Below are 19,489 nucleotides of genomic sequence, written 5' to 3' on the forward strand. Positions count from 1 at the left end.
CACCCCTGAGCGCGCGGGACCCGGGTGTGGCGCGCTCCCCGCAGGCCTGGAGGGGTCCTGGCTGGGCTCCGCCTCACCTCTGCGGCGGGCTGTGGCGGGGGAAGGCGGCCGAGGGGTCGGAGGTGGAGAGCGCGCGGCGACTCTCAGGCGCCAGGCACTGTCCTAGGTGCTTCGCGCGCTGCTTAACCGCGCGCTTCCCCTTCTGCGCGGAAGTCGGGGGTCACGAAGCAGACGCGCAGTCGGCTCGGCTGTGGCCTTGGAGGGGCTGTCGGCCTGGACAGCGGCACGCAGGTCCCAACTCCCTGCATGTGGCCCTCGGGGGATTCGCCCCTTCCCGATCCTCCGCTGGTCCCAACATCTTTCTCCCTTCCAAGAAGGTCGCCCTAGGAAAAGAGCCCCAGTGCCCGCGCCCTTTTTCCTCCCTCCGGAATTGTCCCGTAAATCATCAGCGAGGAGGCGACAGGGCGAGGTGACAGCGACAGCGTCCTGGCGCCATCGATGGAGCCGGGGCTCCCCGCGCATCTCCCTCCGGGCTCCGCCGGGAGGGGGCTCTGCGGGACCGGGGACCGCGACAGCTCCACCCCGCTCCCTTTACGGGAGCCCAAACCGAAAGCTGGCTTCGCTCCGCCGGGCACCGAAAGGTCACCCCGCGGGGGCCTTGCCTGCTGGTTGCCGGGGCTCCCCAGAGGCGCGTGCAGCCTCCCGCGCCACGGCCGGGCAGAGCGCAGGCTGACAGCCCCGCCGGTGCCGCACGGACGCGGGAGATGCAGGCCCAGCCTGGCCCCCTGCTGCCCTCTCACGGGGACGGTTTGGATCGCTTTGCTTCCCAGGGCTTTGAAACGTCCAACATCTCAGCTCTTCTCTCAAAGGATTACAAAGTCTGCAATCATCACACTTTTAAGAGAGTAAAGTACATATACGTGCACGTGTATGTACATAAACGACCCTTGTGAGTCCGCTCACGCTCACAGGCCTCCGCACTTACGGGACACTTCCACCTTCCCTTCGAACTCGGGACATCTCGATTTTTTTTTTGTACCGAGGATCGAACTCGGGTCCTTGCGCTTGTGCAACAGGCGGCGAAACCACTGAGCTAAATCCCTGGCCCCTGTCTAGACTTTTAAAGAGGCGAGACTAACACTCTCTTAGACGTCCCTTGGGTGGGGGGAAGGTGAGAAAGAACGTCTACCCTTAATCCGAATCAGAAGGCTACTGATGTCCAAATCCATATTACCTGTTCACAAGTGCTAAGCATGTAGTTCCTCCGAGGACAGAGAGACCCAACAACCTGTTGGGTTGCTTTCAATTCTGATCCACATATATTCTGGGTGTTTCTGTAAGTCACTTTTTGTTTCTGCCCGCTTTGGGTCCCAATACCTGATGTCCCCCTGTCGAATGACCAGTTGTGTAGGAACAATCACAAGACATGGCTTTCCAGAGTGGGCTGAAGGGCACATCCCAGATACCAGCTTGTCCTTTACATTCTGATAATACACGTGTATACTAGTTGTAAAGTGTGTACATGCATTTTACCGTGCCTCCTAATTCCTACTTAATTATCCTTCTTTAGGAGTTTGCTACTCTATTTACATCTCTTCAAATCTGAGGATTTATTTAATCAGTGAGTTGAATTTCTGATATGCCCTTCATATCTTTGCAGTTTTATGAAATAGATTTCATTATGTCTGCTTATCTGTGATAACCGATCCTTAAAACTTGACTTTAGGATTGGGAGAAAATTATTATGTGTAGGAGTCAACAATAAGTAAAACATTAGGTCTAACAGCCAGAGGGCAGCTGGTGGGTGGGAAGGTTATGATTTGTGCATTCTGTTTTCAGTTGTCGGGTGGATCATCTAATGTGTGTACCATTATGAAGAAAAACTAGATTCTGTCTTTGAACCAGAAAGGGGAATTCTTTGAATATTTCGGAGTCTTCTATCTTCTTTATTCCGCTAGTTAGGTGCTCACCCAAATTCTTAGTATTGTTGTCTTCAAAAACAGGGTGGAAATTGGAAAGACAACTCAAGAGGGAAGATGCGATCTGGTTTTATAAGGCACTCTTTAGATTTGGAAAGTCACACTCGTTTTTTGCTCATTGTAATAGCAAGATAAGGCCGGAGAGCTTTGGAACAAAGTGTCAATAGTCAAACTAGCTAATTCCCTAGTGTCATCCTGAGGCCTAGTCAGTTCGATTTCCTTCACCACTTTAGCCATAACTGATGTTCAAATCTGCCTTTCAAGTAGGCAGATTAGAAACTCACTCTTTGATCTTCTTTGTCTTAACTGAAAATTTAACCATTGTGGATTTTAATTTTTCAGGATAGAGAATTAAAATAAAAATTGTACTGTCATTGCAGAAAAATTATCGAAGAAATTTAATTAATAATGGCCTACAAAAGTGAAAATGAGACTAAATGGGCCCCAAATTTTCTTCATTCACTGTAGCTTGATTTCGTATGAGAAGAAACATTTTTATATATGGGGCCTCTACTTGTTCCGTAGGGAAGGTGGGCAGTTTGTAAATTACTACTAAAAATGTGCCCTTAAATTTTAAGATCTAGAGGGTCTAAAAAGAAAAAGCTCTGTTTTCTAGAGGTATTACAGTTCTCACTTTTAGGTTCACTTTCAAAGATCCAGTTTTGGTCAGGAGGGATGCTGACACAGAATGCTGAGTGGGATGGTATTCAGGTCGTTTGTACAGAATTAGCAAAAATGAGTTTTGTGATTTAGTCACATTAAGTTTTAATTTGACCAACAACTTGTGGTGATTGCTAGTGGGTGTTAAAAGAGAGTGCATGTATGTATACGTATATAGGGTGAATTCAGTTTCGAGACTGCTACATCTATTAATACTTGTATATGTCACTATTTCAGTTCCCCAGGAGAGTACTTCAAATGTGCAAAATCAAAAGCAATTTTAAACAAAATCATCAATGTCATGTGGATGAGTATATTTTGATTAAATATGCTGCTGTTTAACATTACCTTTGAGGTATAAAATTTTATGGGTTACCTTCAAAACACATTTTTAAAGATACCCAAGCAACTCAAATTATTCTACCTTTACAATTCGCAATCTTTGTGAACTAATGAAAAACCTTCTGAATTTGTGTTTGTTGTAGCTTCTCTTATTCTTTACTCCTTGCTTTGTCTTATTGAGATTAGATGATAAATTTAATTTGAATGCAGAACTGTAGCATTTTGAAATTATTTTAAGTCATGAGTAGAACAGGGACAAATAATTGTATTTTATATGTAGATAAACTTCTTGGCACGTGGGATTAAGGAGAAGCTGAGACTAGTTCAGTGTAAATTCAGATTCTATGATTTTTTCATATAAATTGGACAGTTAGAGGACAGTACATGGTTTAAATGATGCTATGTTATAAGAAGAATTCTTGAAATACATTGACATGAAACTTGAGGGAATTGGTTAGAGATTGCTAGTGCTTATACACTGAATTTTCTTTATGAGAACACTTTATCTGTGTGCATGCATGAATGTTAATGAAAGTGCTCACTGAAATGAAGTGTATTCTCTGATTTTTGTAGGTGATATCTTCACTTTCTGAAATTAATGGTGACTTGTTTTTAACTCCACCCCAACTTTCCCAAATTTAAGAGTAAATAATTGCTAATCCTATCTGGACATCAACTGACAGTAAAAGCAAATCCCTTTTAAGATTAAATTTCCAAAATATTTTAAAGATTTAAAGCAATCTTCACAAAGGTTCCTTTTCTTTCATTATAAATCATAGGGATTGATAGCTGATTCATGTGGAAGGTTATTTCATGAATAGCAAGAAAAGTATTTTAATGATAATCTAAGTACAAGCATCCGTCATTTTATCTTCCTGTTAGACAGGAGACAGCAAGAGGACAAGGTGACCTAAATTAGCCCCAGCTGTGACTTCACCCTACCATGGTCCTCTCCACTTTTCCCTCCGATGCAAATTGTGCCCGTCTCCTTCTTTGCAGAGCATTTCAAATGTTGAGTTTTAAAGGCAAGGCAATACATTTCATAGATGGGTATTCTGTTCTAGGAGCCTATTGGCACATACTCTCCTTTTCTGTACATAACCCTTTTCAGTATAGATTAAAATTATTTGTGAAGTTTTGACAGAAAATTTTAATGTAATACACTTAGCATTTTACAGTCAGTCTCTATGGCTGTATCAAAACGTATCATAATCTTTTTTCTGCCTGTGACTCCCTGACCACCCATTAAAGCTGCTCTGTTATACTTCTGGTAGCTGTGTTCATCCATAAAATGAGACCAACCTGCTTCTGGTTATTTATCTGACCATTGAAAGGATTTAAGTGATTTATGTGATATTTGTGTCTGAGTCTATCACTGAGTCATTGTTTAAAACTCTGAAACACAAGATTAATAATAATTAGATTGATTTTTGTATTCCGTAGTATTGCTTTAGTATTACACAGAAAGAGTACATACGGCATTCATAATGAAAATTTTAAGATAAGAGGAGTTGATTTTTGTCTTCCTCCTCTGTCCACCTTTGCCAGGAACTAGAGAAGAACATTACATTTTTCTCTAATTGTTAGTTTTGTTAGGACAAATATAAGCCATTATCTCAAACAACAAGGTCAACTGACAAAAAATTTGGGAGTGTATTTTTTTCTTTTTTGACAGGAACATCTGTCCACAGGAAGAAAAGTCACCATCCAAATATTTTAAATAGTGAATGAGTATCTCATGGTGACAAGTTTGGGTCCCTGCCCACTTTGGGTTTAAATCAATGACAGAATGGCCACGAGTCACTCCAGTAACTAATGAGAGGTCCTTCTGCAGCCTGTGACCCATTAACTCATTTTGCTGTGAAGACGAATTGAATCTGAGAAGCTTTTCAGACTGCAGACTTCAACTCAGTATCTAAATTGTAGTTTAACTCAAGTAATCAGTTTATGTAGGGCTAGAGACAGAGTTGCTATTCTAATACTGCACAACCATTGAGCTTGTACAACAGGCAATATTTGTGCAATCTTAAAACCAGCTTGGATTTATCAGTGTATTCCAAAGTATAAATGCAGAAATCAGATCAGCAAAAACACAAAGTAGTAAAATTTTAAAAAAAATATTACAAGCGCTCTCATATAGTGAATTAAAGGTTGTCCATTGGACAACCTTGTAAATATTTTACAGTATCTGATTGGTGGTTCATGAATGTACTATAATTTGTATACAGAAGAATTTAAATTTAACTATTTTGTGAGCATACATTTAACTGGCCCTACTCTTTCTAAAACAAATTTAAATATCAACGAGTGAATAAGAACATTAATCTGCAAAATAAATCAAAGCATCAATCCTAAGAGATATTAGCTTTTGATATTATACTTTCTCATGTGGAGTGGGGTAAAGTGCATGTTCTTTCTTCTGAGGACAGGAAGACTTGAATGATGTTCAGATGTATTATTTCTTTAAATTGGGGTCAGTGCCATGGTGAATATTAAATTATAGTAGGAGGTGCCGTTGATTGATTGCTTCACCCCGTCGCAGGTACCTCTCTAAACTCTTCATTTGCCTTAACTCTTTTGATCCTCTATGCAGCTGTTTGAAGCTAATCTTAATATCATTCTCACTTTTATAAATGATGAAGTATTTGATAAATGATGAAAGCATTGCTTTTCCTGCAGTACTCCGAGGTCGAGCAATTTGTGCAGTTCACATAGTGGTAGATGGAGAAAGCGGCAGTGAAACCTAAGGAATCCAGTGTTTGCGCCTGAATGTGGACGTTTGTTTTACTCTTTCCTCCGATATTTTCTACTGATGTGCACATAATCCAGCTTCATTAAAAGCTGCAACAAAATCCAAACCATCTCCTGCTGCCAACTGCTACTCTGAGTGGCTGTTTCCTGTTAGTATTTCATGGACACAAAGCATGCAGCATAGCCGAGCGCTGTTTCCATCCATGCCTCTAATTGTGCCCCCCCACAAGACCTTAGCATTGTCAGGCAAAGCACACCCTACACAGATCTCTTTCTCATCACACCACAGGGTTGTCTCCAGTAGAGATCAAATCCTATTTTGTCTTCATTTCTCATGCCAACAGGTCCCCTCACCATCTCCTGGAATCGGAGAGACGCATGTGGTGAATCCTCAATGGTTTTTCTGTCCCAAACCCCTCAGACTCTCGTCGTATATGAGGAAATGGTATTTGCTTTCTCCTGGCCTTTCCTTCCTTACTTCTGTCTCAGAGGTCAACCATCTGTGGCAGCGTTACTGCACCACACTTTCCTGACAGGCTGTAGGTTCGGCTCACTGCTGGCCAGCTTAATGTCTCTGAAAAGTCACTGAATGTTTCTAGTCCTGATTTTTTTTTTAAATCTGCAAAATATGATCCTAATAATAATATCGTCAGAACAGCACTTCACTGAATATCACAAAAGATAACATTTGTGAAAACTTTTGAAGGGGAAAGCACATTTACTGTATGGATAGCATTATTGCTACTGCCACAATAGGAATTTGCGCAGCTTAATCTTTCCTAGCAAGGCAGGCAGGGGAGCCTGAGCTCACGCATACGATGCACAGCAAGGGAACAAATGAACTCAATTACACTCAGGCTGAGCGTTGTACAACAGAATGAGACAAAATAAAGACACAGAACCGTGTCACACATTGCTCATGCTGACACGAAGAAGGACAGTAAGTCAGTGTTGTCTTGTAGGAAACAAGCAAACACACAAATAAGTTATTGGTGAAATCAGACAGAGAACACAGAACAGGAATAGTAATCACAGTAAGCAGAGGTCTTTCAAAAATGATCATTGGTTAATTTTCAGTGTGCAAAAAGCATTGACATTGATTTCATCCTCAATAATTCTTTGAAAATTATTGAATGTTTAAGAAGTAAGAGAGTTCTTCTGAAGTGTTTATTCATTATTATTCAAGATGGAAAGCTTTATGGAAAGGACCAAGAGAAACTCTTACCATCTAAACATTTTAAGAGATTATACACAGGCTAAAACAGGTCATGGTTGCACGGGGTGGTGGGTGCACTGGGAAAGAGTTGCTGAACCTGCTCATTTTACTCTGGGCTCTGGACGGAGTGCGGCTGTGAGACATTTCAGGATCGGCTCAATGGACTACAAGGTTTCCTGTGACTCGGGAACCTGGATCCCTATAATCAAAAGCAATGCTTTCTGTGAAATCTATACCTACAAAGCTCCATGCAAGAATTAAATTAAATTGCCTTGAGTTGATCAAAAGGCTGATGGGAGATAAATTATATGTGGAGCTCTTTCTTCAGCTGTAAATGTGTGCATGTTCATAAATATTATCAAAGATTACAACATCACGACGACAACAGTGTCAGTGGGTTTTAAAGAAAATTAATGAAGGGAAGTAGCTTTGACTGTGTTCACCGTGCACTTTCTCAGTCCTGATGCTTTGCTTAGATGATTAGTGAGGGTCCGTGCTGGGATGGGAGTAGACGCCAAGGAAGGGAAGCAAACAGTGGTGGCTGCTGAGAACACAGAGTGCTTGACGTTGGTCCAAGCATCACTAGGCTAGAGGCCAATGGCTTTGAAAGCTTTCTGCCAGAGAAAGAACTAGATTTTACATTGTGATTTAGGGTTATCCATCCTCACCACAGTCCTGACAAATGTTTCAAAAATAAACACTCTTGAGATAGGTAAAGCAGTATGACATATAAACATCGTAGTTCTTTCCTTCTCTGTTCTCATCTATTCTCTTCCGCTTCATCTCCTTTTTAAAACACTGGCTGTGACTCCTTGAGTTCCTTGATCAAAACCTGCAGTTTGAATACCACCGACCCATTGGGCACCACCTTTATCCTGCAGGGGTCAAGGAATCCGCTCTTGGAGGTCACTCAGTGTCAGCTCTGAGGAGGGAAGCTGGACGCAAGCAGGCCCTCATGGGGAGAAGCCTCCTTCTCCTCAGACTCTGCCACTTTCCCCTCGGCAGCTCCTTGCCGGCTGCTGGGCCAGATGTGGAAGATCTCTTCACCTGGGTCTTGCTTAATCTCTTCCCCCCTCTCTCTACTGCTGGCAGCATGTGAACAAGAACCGTAAGCACTGATATTCTGAAGCGAAGCAGGTTTAGTCTGAATCTGCTAACCCGCCTTGCTGTCCTGTCCTCTGGGTTTATGTCGAATGGGCCGCCAGATTTTATTTCTATGAATTTGATGCTGAAGACGGTTATAATCTCTTGCAAGGGCAGCAGATGACGTTGAGAGGCCTCTGGACATAGACTCCACAGACCTGGTTAGCCTGTTTTTAATGTGCTGGAGATTGAACAAATGGTTTAACACCTTTAAGCCAGAGTTTTATCATTGTACAATGGTTCTCTTAATGGAAGGATCATTTTCTCTCTCTTGAAAACCATAAAGCATTGCTTCTTTGCATGAACTTCATGAAAAGTTGCTTCCCAAAACATAATTTAAAACCTTTTCACTCTGAATTTATGAGGTGCAGTTATACCTCAGATAGAATCAACTCAAGAATAACTTATGGTTCTGCAATTACAGCTTCCTTCTTGATAGATTTACTTAGCAATAAAAGAGGCAGAGATTTTGAAAGAAGAACAATATTTTTGTGTTTTCCTTTTTCTGGCCTCTTTGTGTTATTTTTCTTTAAAAATTTCAGTATCATAATAACATTTTCACATTTCTGATCGACACTTAGTTCTTTTTTATTCCTGTGGGCCACACATACCTGGGTTGCCGGCTGTTAGAAAATTCTACCTAGGACATTCAAAAAGAGCTGGGAATATTTTCTTTCAATCATACCTGGGATGCTCCTTTTACTTTTTTATATTTTTAAAACATCTTGGAAAGGTCCAGGAGAGGACTCTGTAGTAGAAATCCTTGTAATGTTCAAGTTCTGAAATTAAAGTTTTGGACACATTTTTACATTACCCGGTTCATTCACAATAGGTAAAGTTCAGAGAAATAGCCAAACCTAAAGCTAAATTGTATTAGCATGAAACCACATATACTGGAGAATAGGAAGTAGATTTTGTTAAGAACTTATCAGGCAGAAAAATGAGCATTTTTAAAAAGCTGTTGAAAATACATTACAATATTGCCAAGCAGGAATTTCCTATCAAACAAAGTACTAGCTGATTATTTGGTTACATACAAAGGTATCTCATATGGCTAAATATAGGGGTGGACATATGAAGATATCAGGGTAAAAATTGTGTTCAGAGAACAAGCTTGGTTTTAAAAAACATTAATGGACTTTACTTTTGGAGCAGTTTTAGGCTTTGAGAGATACTGAGCTGAAAGTACCCAGTTCCCATAACTCATTACCTACCCTCTCCCCAAGGTCGCCTACTATTTAAACTTGCATTAGTGGATGCATTTGTTGCCATTGGTGAACTGATATTGGTACATTGCTATTAGCTGACATCCCTAAATTGCATGAGCATTCACCCTGGGGTATGAGTGGTGTCAGTTTCAACAAATGCGGCAGGACCTGCACCACCATTGTAGTGTCACACAGGGCAGCTTTGTCGACTCCCCCTTTCTCCACCCTAGCTGCAGGGGAATATTGAGCTTTTCAGTTTGCCTTTTCTAGAATAACACATAGTTGGAATCATACAGTGTGTTGCTCTAGCAAGATGCACTTAGGTTTTCTCCATGTCTTTTCATGATTTGTGTGTGTGTGTGTGTGTGTGTGTGTGTGTGTGTGTCTGTGAGATATTGGACATTCATACTGAACTACAAGAAAGGGTATCACTAAATTGCTAAGTTGCTCAGAGAGTGCTCAAACTTGTAATCTTCCTGCCTCATCCTCCTGAGTGTTGAGATTACAGGCCTGCACCGCCATGCCTCACTTCACATTAGTTCTATAGTGAAGTTTCTGAGGTAAAAATATGAACAGTCTGTTCTTCAATATATCCATTTTTAGAGCACAACATCTAAACTTCTCCCCGTGCCACACACTGCCTTGCTATCTTGTTTCTCTCTCTACTTTGAGTTGCATATCCACACAATACATGACAGTCCGATCTAAAGTTTCAAGCCAAGAAATCTTACTTGAAACTGTGTAAATCACTGTGCCATGCTGCCTCTCTGGAGCCAGCGACCAGAAAAATCCACTAGAGATCTTTTATCCCTATATTTCAGAATTCAGATATGATTAAAACTCTTCAGGTTAGGCAATCAACTTGCTACCTGCTTATTTCCGGGGTGCATTAGAAACTATAATCATGGCCAACAAACACTTATTAGTTGCACGCTATGCAGGGTCCTTGGGATATGTAGCAATTAGACAAACATAGTGTGCCTGAGGAATCCAGTTGAGATCTAAAGGTTGAAAGAGCCTTTCAGAAATTGTTCGGTTTACTTTCAACAGTGTTGCAGCTGGACAACATGAGTATTTGTTTTTATGAAGATTTCTGAGGATGAACACTTACTTGCATTGCATCTCTTTGTTATCTAGCTAGGTTTTGCTATGTTAAGATTAAAAACATCCTGTATCCTGTTGTTAATTAATAACACAAGTTAATTATACATTAATATCAATCTCCATGCAAAACTCCTTCTTCATGATCAGAAATTGTAATCAAGATATTTTATTTTAGTCATTTTTCACAAATTTCCCTCCAAATGCTTGATGGACCATCAGGATGACCTAGGAAGGTAAGACGGTCTCCATAAGCAGCTGTGAAAAGATCTTCTGATTGTGTTGGACAGTATGACGATAATGTCAAGAAGTAAGGTCTGCCTTTTATTGTCCCAATATTTTAGAAAGAATTAACGTTTGATTTTTTTCCTTTGTAAATAACTCCCTGCTCCCTGAGGAAGTCTGATTCTCATTTTGTAATTTACAAACATTAGTGTGAACCACTAGTGGGAAGAGACAGGCTTACAAGGAATGAGAAGTATGGGAAGAAATGACAAAGATAGAGAGCAAAAGTCCACAGTGATCTCAGCTTGGATGGATGGAGGGGACGTGGAGAAGTAGGAACAGAATGTGTGCTGAAATGTAGCAGAGAAGGAAGTTTTATTAAAATAGGAGCTTAAAACATTGTCATAGATTTTTTTAAAGCAAGTAATTCAAATATTATTTTTCCATATTAAGCAAGACAGAAAACCATTCTGTTGATATTTTCAGGTATTTCAGGTAGACCTTTTTAGAAAACTAACTTCAGAAATAATTTACATGTTTATTTCTTTTAGGCCATAACTTATGACCATAAGCAATGTTATGCACACTGATTAAGGTACCACATTCAAAATGGTTCGCTCTGAATGACTTTGTTGTTTTCATAAATCAAATACCCCACAGAAGATGAGGATATTAGAAAAACCATGATACTGTTTCTGAAAACAATTACAGTTGCAAAATGCATGAGTCAAAACAGTATTTATCAGGCCAGGGATTTAGCTCAGTGGTTTTGCTGCCTGCTGCGCGAGTGCAAGGACCCAAGTTTGATCCCTGGCACCAAAACCAAAACAAAACAAAAAACTAGTATTTATCAGTAGAGCTTTAAGTAATGTGAATTACTTTAGTGTTTAAGTAATGTGAATTACTTTAAGGTAGAAATCCTCAGTAGGACTTTTAAGTCTTAAAATTAAAAAGTAAAATTTCTAGTGTTTTCTTGTAATCAGATCTTCTCCATTGGAAAGGCCTGGTTAGAATTTATACGAGATGGTTCCTATTTGGAGAGAATCGGGAGTTTCAGGAGCAGTTAATGAGAGTAGGCTGGCAGTCGGCTCCCCACCCCACCCCTACTCTTTTCTTGAAAGAAGAGGCAGGAACAAATCATGCCCAGTGCAATTCCCTGGAGTCCAATATGGTGACACACGTTACTCCATGTGCGACTCCTTAGTTAACATGCGTTCGCTGAGACAAAAAAATATGTCTGTCAAAAGATATTTTTTAAATGCAAACATATTCTATTAAAATTTCAGAGAAAAGGCTAAACTTCTTAACTCAGTAAAAATGTTTTTGCAATTGTTCAAATTTATACAATGCTTCCAGAATGCTCTTTGGAAGTCCTTGTACATTTCCTTGCTTGCCTATTTGCCTGCTGCTATCTTCCCAGCACTCTTCAGAAGGAAATGGCTTTTTAACAAGAAAAATCCTCTTGAAATTACATTTCCAAGGGGGTCCTGGCCACAGCAGCTGTAAAGCTTTGTGACTGAATTTTGGTCTCTGTTGGGTTATTAACAAGCTCAAGCGACCAATGCCGAGGTCCAATGCCACAGCCACCCAGTGATTGATTACAAATTGGATTGGAGTGTGTACTAGGAATTTTCTTGTTAGAAAACACAAGCTTTCAACACAAGAGAGGAACTGTATGGTCAGGAGCTTACAAAATAAGGCCTAAAAATATAACACTAGGTCGTAGCGTACATAAATAAAGAGTCATGGAGCTCAGCCACACCAATAGTCTGTTGTTTACAAAAGTCCACTTGTGGGCCAGTCAGAGACTAAGTGGGGAGGAAGATTTAATGATGGGATCAAAGTGTTTGGGATTTTTAAGGCCTTTAAAAAATATCTTAGGGAACCAAAGGAGAGGGCCCAAAGCAAAGAACAAATGATTGATCTCAAGTCTGTGCTACCAGATTTAAGAATTGCACTCTTAGCAAAGTGCCAATAGTAATTACTGCTGTGGAATTTAATGCAAGGATTTAAAGGAGTGATGTTCTGCAGTTAGGATGCAGGAAAAGAGAAGGAAGAGAACTGACAGGCCCTGGTGACTCGGCAATACGTGATGTCAACTAAGTAGAAGTCAAATCATTGTTCATCCATGAATAATGCAGTCTGAAATTAAACGTGGTTTCACTGTCCCTCTCCCATCTCTTACACCCACCATTAGCAGGCTGGAGCATCTTAGTTCTAGAAGACAGGAGCAGCTGGCATTTGTTGAGGACCTACATTTTGCCAGGATTTTTTTTTTTATTAAATTCTTTTATTGGTACACTGTAGGTATACAACACAATTACATTTCTCATTGGGATCTTGTACCTTTACATGATGCATCTTGGTTCTTATTTTTTCCCCATTCCTAGCCCTCCGTTCACCCCCTCCACCCTTCCCTATTTACAAAGACTTTATTTCCATTTTTTCCATTTCTCATCATTTTTCCTTTCCCTTCTTTCCGTTCCCCTGCCCCTCCCAATACCCCTACCCCTTTGGACCTTTTCTTCCTATTTTGCATTATCGATTATTCATTCTAATCATTGGTACATTTTAGGTATTCAATATAATGACATTCCTCATTGGAAATTTGCACCTTTACATAGTCTCTCTTGGCTCTTATTTTTCACCCTTGCCCAGCCCTCCCTTCAACCCCTTCATTCCTCCCTATTTACAAAGATTTTGTTCCTATTTTTCCATTTTCTCATATTAATCCCATTCCCTTCTATCCTTTCCCCTAGCCCTCCCACTTCCTTCCCCTTGGCCCCTTTTCTTCCTATTTCACATTACCTATTTTACATATTAGTCCTTATTGACACTTTCAGTTTCTCACACCAGAGAAACTATTTGGTATTTATGCATGTGTGTCCTATTTATTTCACTTAAGAGTATTGCCTCAATGTGCAACCACTTAGCTATAAATGTCTCTAATTTCTCATTTTTTATGGCTGAGTAGTACTCCATTTTATAAAAAAAACACATTTTCTTTATCCAGTCTCCAGTTGATGGGCATTTGGGCTGTTTCCAAGTTTTAGCTATCACAAACTGTGCTGCTATGAACATGGGTACACATATATCACTGTGGTATGATTCTTTTAGTTCTACGGGGAAGATCCCCAGCAGGGGAATAGTGGGGTCAAATGGGAAGTCCAGTCCTAGTTCTTTGAGGTATCTCCATACTGATTTCCACAGTGGTTGCACCAGTCTACACTCCCACCACCAGTGGAGCAGGGTTCCTCTTTCCCCACAGCCCCACCAGCATTTGTTATTTGTTGATTTCATGATAGCAGCTATTCTTTCTGGAGTGAAGTGGAATCTCAGCATTGTTTTCATTTGCATCTCTCGAATGACCAGTGATTTTGAACATTTTTTCATGTATTTATTTGCTATTTCTACTTCTTTGTGTGAGAAATGTCTGTTCATTTCAGATGCCCATTTTTGGATTGGGTCTTTAAATTTGGGAGGTCTGATCTTTTTAAGTTCTTTATAGATTCGAGATAGTAGACCTTTGTCTGAGGAAGAGCAGGTGAAGATTTTTTCCCACATTGTGGGTCGTCTCTTCACACTGCTGGTGGTTTCTCTTGCTGTGCAGAAGCCTTTTAATAAGAAGAGATCCCACTTGTTGATGGTTTGTGCTAGTTCATGGGCAACTGAGGTTTTGTTCATAAAATCTTTTCCTACACCAATGTCTTCAAGGGTTCTACCTAACCTCTGTTCCAACTGGTTCAGAGTTTCTATTTTAATATTTAGATCTTTAATCCATTTTGATTTTAGTTTAGTGCATGGTGGGAGATACAGGTCTAGTTTTAATCTTTGGCAAGTTGAAGCCCAATTTTTCCAGCACCACTCATTAAAGAGGCTATCTTTCCTCCAGTGAGGGTGTTTGGCTCCTTTGTCGAAGATGAGATGGCTGAGTGTGTCTGGCATTGTTGCATCTTCTAATCTGTTCCACTGGTCCTCAAGTCTGTTTCTTTGCCAGTACCATGCTGTTTTTATCACAGTAGCTTTGTAGTCTAGTTGCAGCTTGGGGATTGTGATACCCCCTGCCATGTCTCTGTTACCTAGAATTGCTTTTGCTATTCTGGGTCTCTTCTTGTTCCAAATGAAATTTTGGATAGTTTTCTCAAGGTCTATGAAGTATGCTGCTGGGATCTCAGTTGGAATTGCATTAAATCTATATAGCAGTTTTGGAAGTATGGCCATTTTCACTCTATTAATCCTTCCTACCCAGGAGCAGGGGATGTCTGTCCATTTTCTGATATCATCTTCAATCTCTCTTTTCAGAGTGCCATAGTTTTCAGAGAAGAGCTCTTTGATTTCTTTTGTTAGGATAATTCCTAGGTATTTCAGTTTTTTGGATGCTATTGTGAAAGGAATTATTTGCCCTATTTCTCTCTCAGTGAGTCTGTCATTGGTGTAGAGGAAAGCTATTGATTTTTGTGTGTTGACCTTGTAACCAGCTACTTGACTGAATTTGGTTATTAAGTCTAGAAGACTTTTGGTGGAGTTCTTGGGGTCTTCTATATAGAGTGTCATGTCATCTGCAAATAATGACAATTTGACTTTTTCATTACCTATCTTTATTCCTTTTATTTCTTTCTCCTGTCTAATTGCTGTGGCTAATGTTTCCAGAACTATATTGAACAAGAGTGGTGATAGTGGACATCCTTGTCTTGTTCCTGATTTTAGTGTAAAGGATTTCAGTTTTGACCATTTAGTATGATATTGGCTGTTGGTTTTTCATAGATGGCTTCTATCAGTTTGAGGTAGAGACCATCTATTCCATTTTTTTGTAGGGTTTTTATCATAAATGCATGTTGGATTTTGTCAAATGCTTTTTCTGTGTCTATGGAGATAATCATATGGTTTTTGTCCTTGGCTCTATTGATATAGTGTATTACATTGATTGATTTGCATATATTGAACCATCCCTGCATCCCTGGGATAAATCCCACTTGATCAGGGTGTATGACCTTCTTGATGATCTTCTTGATGATCTTCTGCATTCTGTTTGGCATTACCTTATTAAGGATTTTTGCATCTATGTTCATTAGTGAGATTGGCCTATAGTTCTCCTTTTCTGCTGGGTCTTTCTCTGCTTTGAGAATCAAGGTGATGCTTACTCCCAGGAATGAATGTGGGAGTATTGCTTCCCTTTCAAATTCATTGAAGAGTTTAAACAGTAGTGGTAGCAGTTCCTCTCTAAATGTCTTGTAGAATTCAGCAGTGAAGCCATCAGGGCCTGGGCTTTTCTTAGTTGATAAGTTTTTAATTACATTTTCAATTCCATTGATTGTTGAGTTGTTTAGAATTTTTGTCCACTTCGTTCAACTTTAGTAATTCACACATATCTAGGATTCTGTCCATTTCTTTTGAGTTTTCCATCTTACTGGCATATAGGTTCTCGAAGTCAGTATTGATAATCCTCTGGATTTCTGTGGGGTCCATTGTAATTTCACTCTTTTCATTCCTGATTGCATGTATTTGGGCCTTTTCTTTCCTTTTTTTTAAATAAGCTTGGCTAAGGGTTTGTCAATTTTGTTGATTCTTTCAAAGAACCAACTCTTGGCTTCATTGATTTTTTTGTATCGTTCTCTTAGTCTCCATTGCATTGATTTCTCCTCTGATCTTTATAATTTCCTCCCTTGTATGAGCTCTGGGGTTGTCCTTTTTGTAGAAGCTTGAGGTGCAGCATCAGGTTGTTTAATTGGGCTCATTCAGTTTTCCTAATATGCGTATTCACTGCTATGAATTTCCCCCGTAAGACTGCTTTCATTGTGTCCCATAGATTCTGATATGTTGTATTGTCATTGTCATTGAATTGAAGGAACTGTCTGATTTCTTCTTTAATTTCCTCTGTGACCCATTGGTTATTCAGAAGTGTGTTGTTCAATTTCCATGTGTTTATGAAATTTTTTGAGTTTCTTTTGCTATGGCTCTCCAATTTCATCACACTATGGTCTGATAATATACAGGGGATCACTTTAATTCCTTTGCACTTACTTAAACATGTTCTATGTGTGAGTATGTGGTCTATTTTGGAGAATGACCCATGTGCAGTTGAGAAGAATGTGTATTCTGATTTTGTGGGGTGGAAGACTCTGTAAACATCTGTTAAGTTCATTTGTTTAAGAGTTCGATTGAGTTCTAGTATTTCATTACTTATTTTTAGTCTAGTTGATCTATCTATTTGTGACAGTGGGGTGTTGAGGTCCCCCACTACAATTGTATTACTGCATATATGACTTTTCATGTCCGTTAGTATTTGTTTTATATAGTTGGGTGCACTAGTGTTTGGTGCATAGATATTTATGATTGTCATCTCTTCCTCTTATTCCCAGGATTTTTAAAATCCTTCATTAAGATTTGAAGTTCTGTCACCTGCAGACCACTCACTAGATATTTAAGGGAGAGTCTGGCAGGAAGGAAGATGCTAAGACAGTGACCACAGATGCTACAAACACACTCACCACTTGGGATGTGTGGTAACACAGTTCCACGGAGAAGCATGTATTTCCAGTTTTAATCTGAGATAATTTTGCCTTCTGATTAAGTAGGGAGACCACTTAAATTTTGGTTATTGCTTCTACAAAAATGAATGACGTTGTTCCCCCCCAAATTGGAGTTTTATTTTGGTCTTTTCTTCTCTGCAGAGGAATTTAAAAGGGGTGCAGGTGAAGATCTCCATCAATAGTAGACAAAACAAAACAAGCCCCTCCTGGAAAATGTCACCTACAGTTTTAAACTCTTGATTGTGACTAATAGTTATTGAACAATAGGTTACTAACAAGGATTTCAAGACACTTTGTGGGAAATCCAGCCCCTAAAATTGAAAGAAGTGAGTTTAGTTCATACTTTTGTAGGTATCTATTTTTTTGAGACAAAACAGACAGTTGATACCGATTGACCAGTGGTGGGTGGCTGGTCTGCCAGGTTTTCTCTGACCACAACTTCACTGATCAGAAAGAGAAGTGGCATCAGATGCCTCATTATGTTTTAGAAGATCCAGGTGGGGAGACAGAGTCCCTTGCTGGCCTGACATTTGTGAACCCAGTAAGAGGAACGTAGAGCATTTCTTGGAATGTGCACGTGCTTAACACCTGGACTGTTCTGAGAGTTGTAGTCATCAGTCACCAGAGTGCAAAGCCAAACACTGATCTGAAGGAGGATTTCTGAGGCTGTTCTTCTGGAGCTTGCAATATACCCTGCTTGTCATCTCTCAGACATAAGCCTTTAATCCCTGCTTCCTAAAATTGTTTATTTTAAAATGTGAGAAAGTTTAAGGATGTGACAGCCGAGCTGTAAGCTTTCTCTTTAAAGAATCACTTCCTTCAAACCTATCTCCAGTAAAGAAGCTGGCATCTCATGTGGGGAGCAGATGGCCTTCTGCAGCGCTGGCCAGTCCGCGTGTGCAGCTTGGCCAATCTGGCACACAGGTGTCCTGATTTGGACCTTCTTGAAATTCTGACACCATGCTCTTCTCCGTAGGGAAGTATGATTTGGCAATGCTATTTTCCAGGCACAACAAATATCCTGCCCTAAGCTGGAAAGCTCCTGCAAAGGTGGTAACATAACCTTCTTACCCAGAGCTTCAACCAGGGATGCATGGTTTGTTCCGAGTGTGGGCCAATATGTTGGATCTGATTTCTGCTTTTGTACTGTGTATTGCTATTTATGGCTTCTCCCTTCACCTCTCTTCATTTTGGGTATTTCTCAAAAGGGTGTGCCAGTCCGATGGAGGGAAATGATCCTTTATTAATCAAACAAACAGTCAGGAAAAGCCAAAAATTGTACTGAAGTGGGCGGCGTTTCCAATCCTTGGTAAATATTGAGCAACTGCGTGCCAATGTTGAGGCATCTTCAGTTGTTGAAAGCAAGGTTCACCTTTGAATGAGGGAAACAATAAATTCATTAAACTTTTCACAGCACTGGACAAAAACTACGATGAAAGTAAAAGGAGATTTTGAAAATGTTGGCAGCGGAGAAGAGATTTTGTTGCTGTCCCCTCTGCATGATCTTTTACATAATCATTTCTGTCTCACCAAACTTATTTCCCAGTGCAGCGCCCAGATGTTTTGAAGTTGGATTTTTTTTTAAAAGAAAGCAATATTTAAGAACTTTCCCATTCCTTTCCGTCTTACGAACAGCTGTTTCTAGCAACTGTTGGTAATGAGTAGGGCCAAATAGGAAGAACAATAGAGGAGATGTAGGAGAGAATTTACCACAGTGCAGAGCTTTAGACTGGGTTCCTGGCCTATCTCTGGTGCTTTGTCTTTCACAAAAACACAATTTGGGAAATTATGCCCATTTATTAAATCCTACTCATCTTCACCCAAGTACAGCCTGCAAAATTGACTGAGTATATGGTTAGATGAACAAATACAATTATTCAGCTCTACCGGGAACTAGAAGTTTATTTCTTTGAAGTAATTTTACCCTACTGTTGCTGTCACTCTAGGAGGAATCATGTAATATTGAAGAGATTCTGATTTTCAATAACTGAATGTTTATTCTGTAGAATATTGAACTTGATATTCATTCTGGACCACTTTTAAAAGCAGATTATAAAATTAAGTACTTAGGAAAATAGAGATGCCTAAGAAACAACACAGATTTACTTGGAATAAATGATGACAAATCTAATTGTATCATTTTTTTAAACATGGAGACTGGTATCAGGATGATGCTTAGTTCTTGATACTTACAGTTGCTCTTTTGTGACTTTATAATCTCCCAGCTTTAAATATTGCTACATGCTAAAGACTCCCATGCTTATATCTCCAGTAAAACCTCTCTTGAACCTTATTGACTACTTTCATCCAAGGCCATACTTAATATTTCTTCTC

The 19,489-nt window shown here is 39.9% G+C and overlaps 1 protein-coding gene across 1 annotated transcript in view; it reads left to right on the plus strand.

The window, feature by feature from the left end:
• Positions 1-19,489, plus strand: part of Dkk2 (dickkopf Wnt signaling pathway inhibitor 2) — a 93,341-nt gene that overhangs the window by 845 nt on the left and 73,007 nt on the right. The window lies entirely within an intron of this gene.

This window comes from Heterocephalus glaber, unplaced genomic scaffold (assembly GCF_053883595.1).
Source record: "Heterocephalus glaber isolate CG9 unplaced genomic scaffold, H.glaber_assembly_v1.0 deba00001688, whole genome shotgun sequence".
NCBI lineage: Eukaryota > Metazoa > Chordata > Mammalia > Rodentia > Bathyergidae > Heterocephalus > Heterocephalus glaber.